Source organism: Aplidium turbinatum, chromosome 2 (assembly GCF_918807975.1).
Source record: "Aplidium turbinatum chromosome 2, kaAplTurb1.1, whole genome shotgun sequence".
NCBI lineage: Eukaryota > Metazoa > Chordata > Ascidiacea > Aplousobranchia > Polyclinidae > Aplidium > Aplidium turbinatum.
In genome coordinates this window covers 18,297,560-18,308,525 of record NC_137473.1, presented here as the reverse complement: position 1 = coordinate 18,308,525, position 10,966 = coordinate 18,297,560, and positions in this window count along the sequence as shown.

The following is a 10,966-nucleotide window of genomic DNA, read 5'->3' as shown; positions in this document are numbered from 1 at the left end:
ACTTTTCATGAGCTCAGAAAATAGCAGATGTATTTCCCATCAAGAAACGCCTGCCACTGCTCAATCAATATAAAAATTTGATGTCACTGCGCCACCATTTGGTGTCACTGCGCAAGAACTAGCATCGCGCGCTGCGCTGCTCAAGCGCCTAACAGGCTCCAGCTGGGAAGCGAGAGCTGACACTTTGCGTATAGCAGCCCTTGTCCACTCTTCAGCAGAGTACTGTGCACCTATTTGATACCGCAGTGCTTGCTGCCACCACATCGACACTGCCATAAACAGCGCCCTGCGCACCATGACCGGATGCTTGTGTCCCACACCATTGGTCAATCTTCCTATTCTTGTAAGCATCTAACCTGCTGAGCTTCGTCGTGAAGAAACCATTCTGTCTCTGAGTGGACGGGCATTGGAGTCCATCCATCTCTTTCACTCCAAGGTCTCTGCTCCTTCACACGAGCACCCCCATTGACTGAAATCAAGACACCCATTCGAGCCTGGACAAAGACACCCTTCTGATCAGCAAAGCTGATGACAAGTCGTCTCTGCGGCTATTTGGACGGACCATAAATGGAATTTTATTTCCCGTTCGTAGAAAGAAGACTTATAAAAACGTATATTTTAAACAAACAGCAACAGTTCGAAGTGGTAGCAGTCTCAAAAAATTTTTCACGATATTCAAAAAAGTTGCGCAGGGATGCATACTTTCACCAATATTATTCAATTTATACAGCAAAGAAATAATCAAGGAAACATTAACAACACTAAACAAAAACGGAGTTAAATTCAATGGTCAAGTAGTAAGCATTAAGCAACATACGAAACACTGATGACACTGTCATTCTCGCTGACACAGAAAAAAAAACACAAAAAGTATGGACAAAATCAATGAAATCAGTAAAAAATAGGCTACGGAATAAAACTAAAGTGGGAAGAAAACAAAGACAATGTTGATAGAAAAATAACAACGAAAAAAATTAAGCTGGAAGGAGAACAATTGGATCAGGTCACCACGTACACATACCTAAGGTTTCTCATTACACAAGATGGAAGATGCATCATTGCACCAATGATATAAAAAGAAGAATCGGACAAGCAAAAGCGTCATTTTGGAAATGCATCTAATTTTTAAGAAGAGTTATAGATTTACAATTAAAACTGAGACTACTAGAAACCGCAGTGAAACTGATGAGCTGGCTACAAGACGAGACGTAATAGCACTTTTGTAGGAGTTGCTGCTAAACAGCAGCTGAATAAATTTACACCTAGAGTGCTTGGTCTGTAGAAAGTGTAATAGCTCTTTTTGACTTATTTAATGTTTTAAAAACTGCGTGATATTAAACCGCTTAAAAGCAGGAATTAGTCGCCTCAATCATATTTGGTACGATGCAGCATGCGGACTTCAGTCCAGTGTTGCATGGCAGGGTAGTGCGGTGTAGAAAACAGTAAATCCGGTAACTTTTGGTTGTCTCGCTTATTCTTATCCACGACGACCAATACGTTTTTCATAGAGTTGATTCTGCCAGAGTTGCAGAAACAAAGCAAGCAATATACTGTATGATGAGTTTTCAACTTTGCTGCAGCACATCATTTTTTATAATTTTATAAAATATTTACTTGGCAAAATGGCATAATATGATTTTTGTATTTGTTTGAGGAGGTTAAAAGCGGCGGTCGGCGGCGGCTTGCCACAAAGCGGCGGTCGATTACCCAAGTGGCAAGAATACTGTGCGATACTGATGAGCCCAGCCTCATGGGCGAAACACGTGTCTATCGCTGTCTATTCGATGCTACAATCGGCTGCCCAGAAACTTATTTGGTCAATTGTTACTTATAAATATTTGGTTAAATTTATTACTTATAAATATGTTGTTTTTCTAAACTTAAGCCACAATTATAAATCTGATATACAAAAACGGCTATGGTCCACAGAGATTTCTAAAAAAAAATTATGGTCCACAGTCACAAAAAGGTTGCTCATCACTGATGTAAACCATTGCTTATGCCGTGACTTGTGAAATTTTACGTAGCTGAAGTGCCGACATAAAAAAGATAAATATTTACTCATTCCAGAAAACAATGATGTCGAAAATTTATCGCTATAAGTAATCACAAAGTGAATCCTTCAACAATGATAATTACACGTTTTTCTTTTACTGTCTTGTGCACTGTGCAGTAGGCTGAAGAAGATAGCCAGATTTTCCCCCTCTTGGTGCCTCTGTTTTATAGTAGCCTACGGTACACAAGTAGGCTCATCGCTGAAACAATGGAAGGAATTAATCTGGTGCCCAGCGAACAAGGCGTTTCTTTTGCAACTTTGCAATCCTGGTTCAACTACCCATTAGCACATCTTTAAAAATACAGAGTCAATAAAATAAAGTAATATAGAAAAAAAAGCCCTGACGTCAAGCAATCCTTTAATAACTCAAGCGAAAAAGTTATGACATTTTGATTTGAACTTAAATTGCGACTATATATAACATTTTTCAAAATCGCTTGAGAAATTTAATCTTCTACTACCGTGATTTTCTAAATGTGACAATGAAAGGTTTCGCGTCATTCTAAACGACAGTGCACGATTACTTTTGACACACCCTGCCCTGCAATGTTTAGCGATGTGGTCATTAGGGATGGTTATCAGAAGAACTTAAAGGTTAATCTAAAGTTGCTAGGAATTATCTGATATCTTGCATAGCCCACAACCAAGACAATGACAAAAAGGATTTTTCACAAGTTCTGGAAACAACCTACTGTAAGTGATTGTTTTCTTTTTGGCTATCTCAGAGAAAAACGTATGTTTGCAGCAACATAGAAGATCATGAAACAGATGGAGACAGCAAAACGGAAAATGTATGACGTAGTTCTAACATAGAAATAAGTTAAAGCATATTTAGTAAAAGGAAGTTTACACCATAAGATGTAAAGATTTAAGACAAAAAAATAATTTGCAATGAGATAAACAATCTAAAAGTCACGATAAAATTTTATAGCAGATACGTATACTTCTAACCCAATGTGTAATGGCAAACGTTGCATGAAAACCAGAAAAATGAACTTAATTGCAACTCTGCATTGTGTTCTAAAAAGGTTGATTCATGACAAAACTCTTCAAATACATCACAATAATGCTTGATCAAGTTACGACATTTTTTGTAGCTAATTACTGTATGTATAGGCTATACGCTTAATCATTTGTGGCTCACTGTATTTTCATCACATTTTCTTTAATAAAGTATCTTTTCAACTTTTAAACAACACTCCCAGCCCAGTGTATGCAATTTGGTTGAATAGATCTAGTCCACTTTTTTAATCTGTTGTTTATGGACGGTTGTCTGAAATCAACAATTACAAGCAAGTTACAACCCTCCATGAAGTGTTTTTGAAGCAACTTGCTTCTCATCAAACACTGTTGTAATCAACCAAATTCAAGCTGAACTTATCACATTGCATTCTGCGAGCTGGTGGAATTCAATAGAGAAATTTCCAGTTTTAATTCGTTAATCTTGCTAATTGCTCAGGCGTCACTTTAAAATCAGAACAAAGTTGAATTATTGACGAAGTCATGAGATACTTTTATTTGAATCACCCAGTATCGACTTTGAGTGTAAGCATTTTTTCGATAAACACACAAGAGAAAGTAGATGTCCTTCTGCGTTTTTTTAAAAATATATATTTATGCGTGTTGTTTTGTTTCATCAAACGATTTGTACCGGATTCATTTGTTAAAGGAGAGTCACTCCTTTAAGAAAAAGCCTTTAATCGTCTACTTAGTGATATTAAAGTAGCCTACGCTACAACCAAAAAGATGATAAAATAGAAAGGTTTTTTAACCCATTTCGCTTTATTTCGATAAAGATAATAATTGAAGGTTCCAGTCAGTGAAAGCAGAAAACGTAGAAAAAAGGCTGTGGCTATATTTACACTACATAGTGTAATAATAGCCTCAATAGTGTTGCCAGACAAGGAATTCTGTCCTAATTTGAGAAAAGTTGAGCTATTTAAAACAAAAACTTGTATTTTGGAAAAAAAAATTATTCCTGAGCAAAGATCAAAATCTTAATTTTATTCCTAACTCTTACCCTTACCTTAACCCTTCCTAACTTTAATCCTAACTCTGGCAACACCTGATTGTGGAAAAATAGCCACTTCCTAGAAAAAATTGGAGGCTTTCAAAATTAAAGTTTTTTAGTAACATTAGTCCAGAAAAATGGGTCACAACCCTGTTGTTGGTTTACTGTAACAATGCAATCAGTTGTTGTATTGTATGCTTCCAAAACGAAATACGGCAGTGGACTGAAGTTAAATCATAGCCTATAAAGTTCCATAAAAGCTATAGCTTCCTTGCAAGAAACCAAACAGCAATAAACTTTGCCAACTTTCTTTACGTTTCAACTGCTGATTCGCTTTTACCCTATTAAAATTTTTGGTTACTTCGGCTTCATCAAACTTAATTACTTATTTTTCAGGGTTTTGGTATGGTTATAATTTATAAACTTTTAGTTACTAAGCAATTTTCACGAGTATTGTGCTACAAGGAAAAGTAATCAGGAAAGTGTTTTTTTATTGCGATAAGATTGAGATAAACTTGTATTTTTAATTATCGGCTTACATTGAATATTAACCTAAAAACGATTATAGAATCGTCCCAACCAATTATTACAGCATTAGATGCAAATTACTATTACATTGCCAAGCAACTTTCCCCACGGCAACGTGGTTTTCAATAGAGAGTACATAGAAACAATTGGCGTTGTATGTAAATAAATCACATATATAAAATAGTGCATTTGGAAATGCTCGAGATAAATCCAACTTTTTACTGCAGGTTTCCTTATAAAAATGTCAATTTTCTTAATTTTACTGTCACAAAATCTTGCCTTAATGGTTGATATTTTTAGTTAGCTGGTTGCCTTTGACTTTAGCCGTGTATTTGTGGCAGTAAAACTTGGCAGAATCAAGCAGATAATTATATCATTTATTTCACAATAATTATGATGATTGCTGAGAAATTTTTTTATACCGTATTGAATTTACAAAGCAATTTTTTCATAGTAGCCTATGTGGCTAGGTTTGATTCCTAAGCAGCTTTACGATATATTTTGCATGAATGGCAAGCATTTTACAACGGTGGGAAAGCTCCTATTTTAAATGATTACGATAATGTTGTTATTTGATTTCATAGAGAAATAAAACATAGTAACTTTAGCGGGTTTAGCATACTTTATTTCACACAAAATATAACATAATTAAATAAAATAAACTCAAACGTTTTCGACACGTACGTGTGTCCTCATCAGGAATTAAATCTGCAATACATAAAATGAAAAATCGTAAGATAAATTGTGAAACGTGCACTGACAATGTCTCGATCGACCAATTTAAAATCATCTCTCGAGGCAGATCTGATTTTCAGACTAAGATCATGGAAGCCTTAGGAATCAAACGTAACAATCCATCTCTCAACCGGCAGTTATTCGCCTGTGGCTCATCGTTCCTTTTGTGTGTGTTCTAATTGTTTTGTCCAATGCCTGTAGTCTACACCTCACGTGATCTGTTTCCCACCGCATAATTTACTCGCAATCATTCTAGTATCATTTGTTCAGTTTGTGCTTTCAGTCCAGAGTGTCGTTACAGTTACAGTGCATAGTCAAATTTATCTTACGATTTTTCATTTTATGTATTGCAGATTTAATTCCTGATGAGGACACACGTACGTGTCGAAAACGTTTGAGTTTATTTTATTTAATTATGTTATATTTTGTGTGAAATAAAGTATGCTAAACCCGCTAAAGTTACTATGTTTTATTTCTCTATGGTTCAACAAAGCAAACTCTCTACCAAAGCTTTATTATTTGATTTCGTTAGTTAAATACAATGCCTTCCATGCAGACTAGGCTACTGTATTTATGTTTTTTCAAAAGCTTTGTTAATTTTATAATTGTGTGTATTACCAAAGAATAGACCTACGATATCATATATTTTCGACACGAGTAAAAGTTCTATGTCTTATGTAGTATAGGGTAGTAACTGCTCCCTTTGGCAAGTTTTGTTGAAAAAATGAGGATCCTTTTGTCTAAATTCAGGGGTTAATAGTATACTATGAATCCCTGTTTAAATTACACATGAAAGGCCGTAATTACCAACTAAGTACGTAGTCGGTGGTTCATATGAACATTTTCTTGAGTTTTTTGAGACAATGCGATAATTATGTCATTACTGGAAGCACCAACAAGCGGAAAATGAGGTAGCAATGGTTAATTTGACACTTAGCATACATGTGAACTCTACTGAAATTTTACTTGTAACGATAACGAGAAAAATGTGATGATACACTAGACAATAATTTACTTAAAACACAGAAAATAAATAAAAATTAGTGAGTGCATTAAGTTTTTGTTACTTTTCAAATAGCCTACTTAACACTTTAAAAACCGTTCACTCTTTTGCATTCTACACCAACCTATTTACCTTCAGGCTAAGATACAAATAATCTTGTGGTTTAGTCGTGTTGTTGCTTTCCGCAGAACGCGACCAAAAGTCATTGGCAGAGAATGTAAGCGACGTATAGTTCTTCGACTTGTGAGAGAGCCTATATAGAAAAAGTGAATGGCGTTAGTGACGTTTCTTTGGGACTTTCAAAGCGTAAAAATGAAATGAATTTTTATGAAGGAAAGTTCTCAAAAGACACCTAACTCTTTGTCTTGTTTTGTCTCTCCAAGACATGTCTTAGGTTATGCTATGATTTATTTTCCCTACTTAAAGTAGGTGGTGGAAGGAAATTTTTATTTCAACTTTAGCCCAGATTTTAGGATATTACAGGACATTTTAGGACCTTTGGAAAAAAAGAAACTTCCGTCCAAAACCCAGAGCAGAACTTTAAATCTTCTTTGATAAGATAGGCTAGACGCTAGATAGCAGATATGTGGGCTAGTCTCAAACGAAGTCACACTAGTGTGGCAACAGCTTCACAATAAGCTACATTTGAATTTATCAATTTAGTGCGGTAACTTACTGTACTCTCTACTTCTTTGACTGGTATTGGTCGCACTACGCAATGATTTGGATCATTCGTAAATTCAACAGTTTGAAAATTTGATTCAAAAAGTTTCAGTTTCGAATTTTGTATTGAGCTAGCTAAATTACCAAATAACCGTGGTGCTAAAGCTTTCCATATTTGGCTTGTGGAAAAACGATCGGGGGAACGCGGTAGGCTTCAAGAAAAAACGGTTCAGTCATTAATGTTGCTTTTTCTTTCCTGGAGTGCAATACTGTGCATTGTAAGGGAAGTTAAGAAAAGACCTTCTAGAAGTTCACTTCAAGATTAGCGCATTGTCTGGTGTTCTTTTGATAGAGCTTTCTCGACAACCACCTCGCGTCGACAACCATGCATTACAACAACTGTCTGTTGAGAAGCATCTTGAGCAGCAGTTATCAGCTTGAGGTTTTCAATTGGTTGTTGCAGCAAAAGCATAGGCTACCAAAGGCAAGTCAAAGCATAGGCTACCAAATGCAAGTCAATCTACGTTATTAAACTGAAACCAGCAGTTAAAATAGACAGCTAGATGGAAAAGAATTGAACGCAGGATCTCAGAATGAGGGTTTGAATCAAAAATATAGAGTAAATTTTTGCAGACTAAAACCAAAGACGTTTTATTTATTAAATCTGTTATCATAACAAAACAAGCTATATAGCGACTTCATTTTTTGAAAACTAGTTTTTTGAGATAGGTTTTGATCAATTTACGGCCGCTCAAATAGAACCAGCTTCATACAAACTGTTTACTTCAATTTCACGCTTTGTGCGCATGCGCGTAATCATGCGCACAAAGCGAAATAACTACTTTGCGAATGGGCACGAAAGCGAAGTGACTACATTTTCTGTTTTTTACGATAAAACTAAAATTAGAAAAATGTTTACGGAAGTCTTGCAACATATTTAATGTGTTTTAGTACAATAGAAAATAATATTTCAATTTTAAATGGCGTAAACAAAAATTGACGTCCATACAATATTATAGGCAATTGAACGCAAAAAGTAATTTTCAGGGTATGGGGGAGGTTTTGGACGGAAATTTAATTTATTTTCTAGAGGTTTTAGAATGTCCTGTTGTATTCTAAAACCAGAGATAAAGTTGGATTGGAAAAAAGGCCGATTAACCTTCCCCGCCACTTAAAATAAAGTTGCTTGGTCGCACAGAACTTGAAAATAGCAAATATAAGGTTGCTCAATGCTCATTGCTCAAAGCCATAGCCGTACGAGACCAAACCATTTTGGGGGGGGGGGGCAGAACGTAAATTTTCCCAAATCTGCACGCTTTTATAGAAATTGTCCAAATATAATGTAGCTATGCGGTGCATGATCACAGTGAAAAATTAACATAACAAGATCACCAGCTAGCTAGAATTTCTTACCAAAGTAGCTTAATCAAGATAGAACAACTGAATTCATCCTTGAAGATACGCATGCAGCTTGCCAACATTTTTTTGCAACCAGAAAAAGCAGGTCAAGTTAATGCAAACAACTGGATCTGTCTCCACAGAACAGAAGTCAAGATATTAATGAAAATAAGTGGAGCTGCCATGTTTCACACAAGATCTTGCAAAGCAAATATTTTGCCAGCTTGCATGGCAGGTTTTAAGTTTAGAAAGCTTTGAAATAAATGAATATAATATGATTGGTTTGAGATTATATATTTCAGCAGTAGCATTTTAAATATTGGTGAAATTAACATGACACAGTTGCATATACAAACTAAATATTTTATTTTTTTATTTTGGGGCGCAACTGCATCATTTTAGTTTGGGTAGTTTTATAAAAGTAACCAAACAAAGCTAAGCAACACCACAACATTAACATTAGGCTATACATTTAACAGGTATAACATTTTTGTGTTAAATGTTGTAGTGTTGCTTATAGCTATGTCCGTTTATGGTTGAAAAAGTAGGCCTACTGTAACCTCTCCACCCGAATTGTTTTACAAAAGTTTTCACCAGATTTATATAAATTTATAATTTGTAGTTGCCCAAATCAAGATGATGCATTTATGAATTCTATGAAAAAAATTAAAGACTTTGTAAATTTTGATGCCGAGGCAACTGCATCATGCCAATTTGGGCAGTTTTATAAATAGACTATGATCAGATAATTTCATATTTTTTGTTGCCCAAATCTAAACGATATAGTTATGTAAATGGGAAAAATTAATCAATTTGTTCATTTTGTGGAAACTGCCTCACGCTAATTTGGGTAGTTGCATAAACAGACTAATCAGTTCCATCAGATAATTTCATGTTTTCAGCTGCCCAAATCAACACGATGCATTTGTGAATATTAATAAAATTAGCTATATAGCAAATTTTGCGTTTTGATTTGTGCAGTTTCACAAAAGTATTAGAAACATAATTTAGGTGGCTGCCCAAATTGGCATGATGCAGTTGGTTAAATGCATTTCGTAGGCCTACTACAGTTTGATCACCATGCAATACAATACATCAATATGGGTGTGCTAAATGAAAATTTTGCGGCACATTTCTTGTGCTAATAAAAGACTGTAGGCTACTTAGTTTGATAGGTAGGCTAAAAGATATTAATTTATAGCTTTTCTTAATTCATGCAATTTTGTCGCTTTTTCATAGCAATGTTTGCCCTAATAATTGCAAGATTTTGCCCAAATTCGCGATGTTTTGAAACAACAGGGGGGCAGCTGCCCCCCTTGCTCCCCTGGCTCGTACGGCTATGCTCAAAGCTGCAGTTATTTGTCTGAATTCCTTCAAGAGCTGTCGTCAGAACAAAATAAATCTAAATGTGGTGAAATATTTATAGTTGAAAAAAAGAAGAAAAACGAAATGTAAATTTTGGCTAATTAGAGTAATTCAAGTAATTTGTAATTAACAGATAAAAAATAATTTTAACTAATTAGCTTTAATTATGAAAGTTAAAGCAAAACAATGCAAACCGCTGTGTTTTGAAACCTTAATTATCACGATCAATATTATTTATTACCACAGTATTTCTGAAACAAATCAAACTACAGTACTGTACAATTTAGTTTGTGTTTCTTGTACGTCAGCAATATAATTTGTTCACGACAAAATTTTCGAAAAAAAAAATCAGACTTTTATCAATACATGATTTGAAAAGTTAGAAACTGTATTTATCTAAACGATGAAATTGCTTTGATGGTTCACAAATATTCACAACTATCATACTATTCACAACTATCACATACTATCACAACTATTCACAACATTCTTTCACAGCTATAATAAGTAGCTATAACCAATAGGTTGATGCCGGATGACCTTTGTGTGACTCGAAATTGCTGTTTGAGGAATTGTGAGAAAATAAAATGATGCAAACATAGTTAACAAAATCTCAGAAGCATCTTTTGATCTTTTGCAGTCGTGTTTTAAATATTTTACAAGGTATCACATCACTCTTTTTCGAGTAAGAACTTCACGTAAATGCCACTCATACCCTGAGGCTTTTTTGACAACAGTTAGTCTCCTGAAATACGACCGGATACCTTGAATTGTATGACTTGAAGCAATATATCATTTGTTATAGCATAGGCCAGCATAACACCAGCTGCGTAGTTGAGACTCTGGTTCGACGCTCGATGGGGAGCTAGTTCGACACCGCCTAAGAGAATGTGATTGTGTCTTTGGCAGGATACTTAAAGGTAGGCTATGCCGTAGATTGCAAAGTGGTCCCCTTTCGACCATAACCTTTAATTTCTCTCTCTCATGAACATTGAACAATACGCTAAGCTGCTCTAAAGAGAAATCCCCAGGGCCCTTCTTAGTGCTATGACCTGCTGAACTGAGAAAAAATGAGGCCTCATAAAAAATAGTGCCTACAAACAAGAGATAAGGTTATGGTAATGCAGTTTGCGTTATTTGTTTTGTTTGTTCACAGAACAACAATGAAACAAATATAAATAGTTAAAATTGAAGCATTTCAACTTAA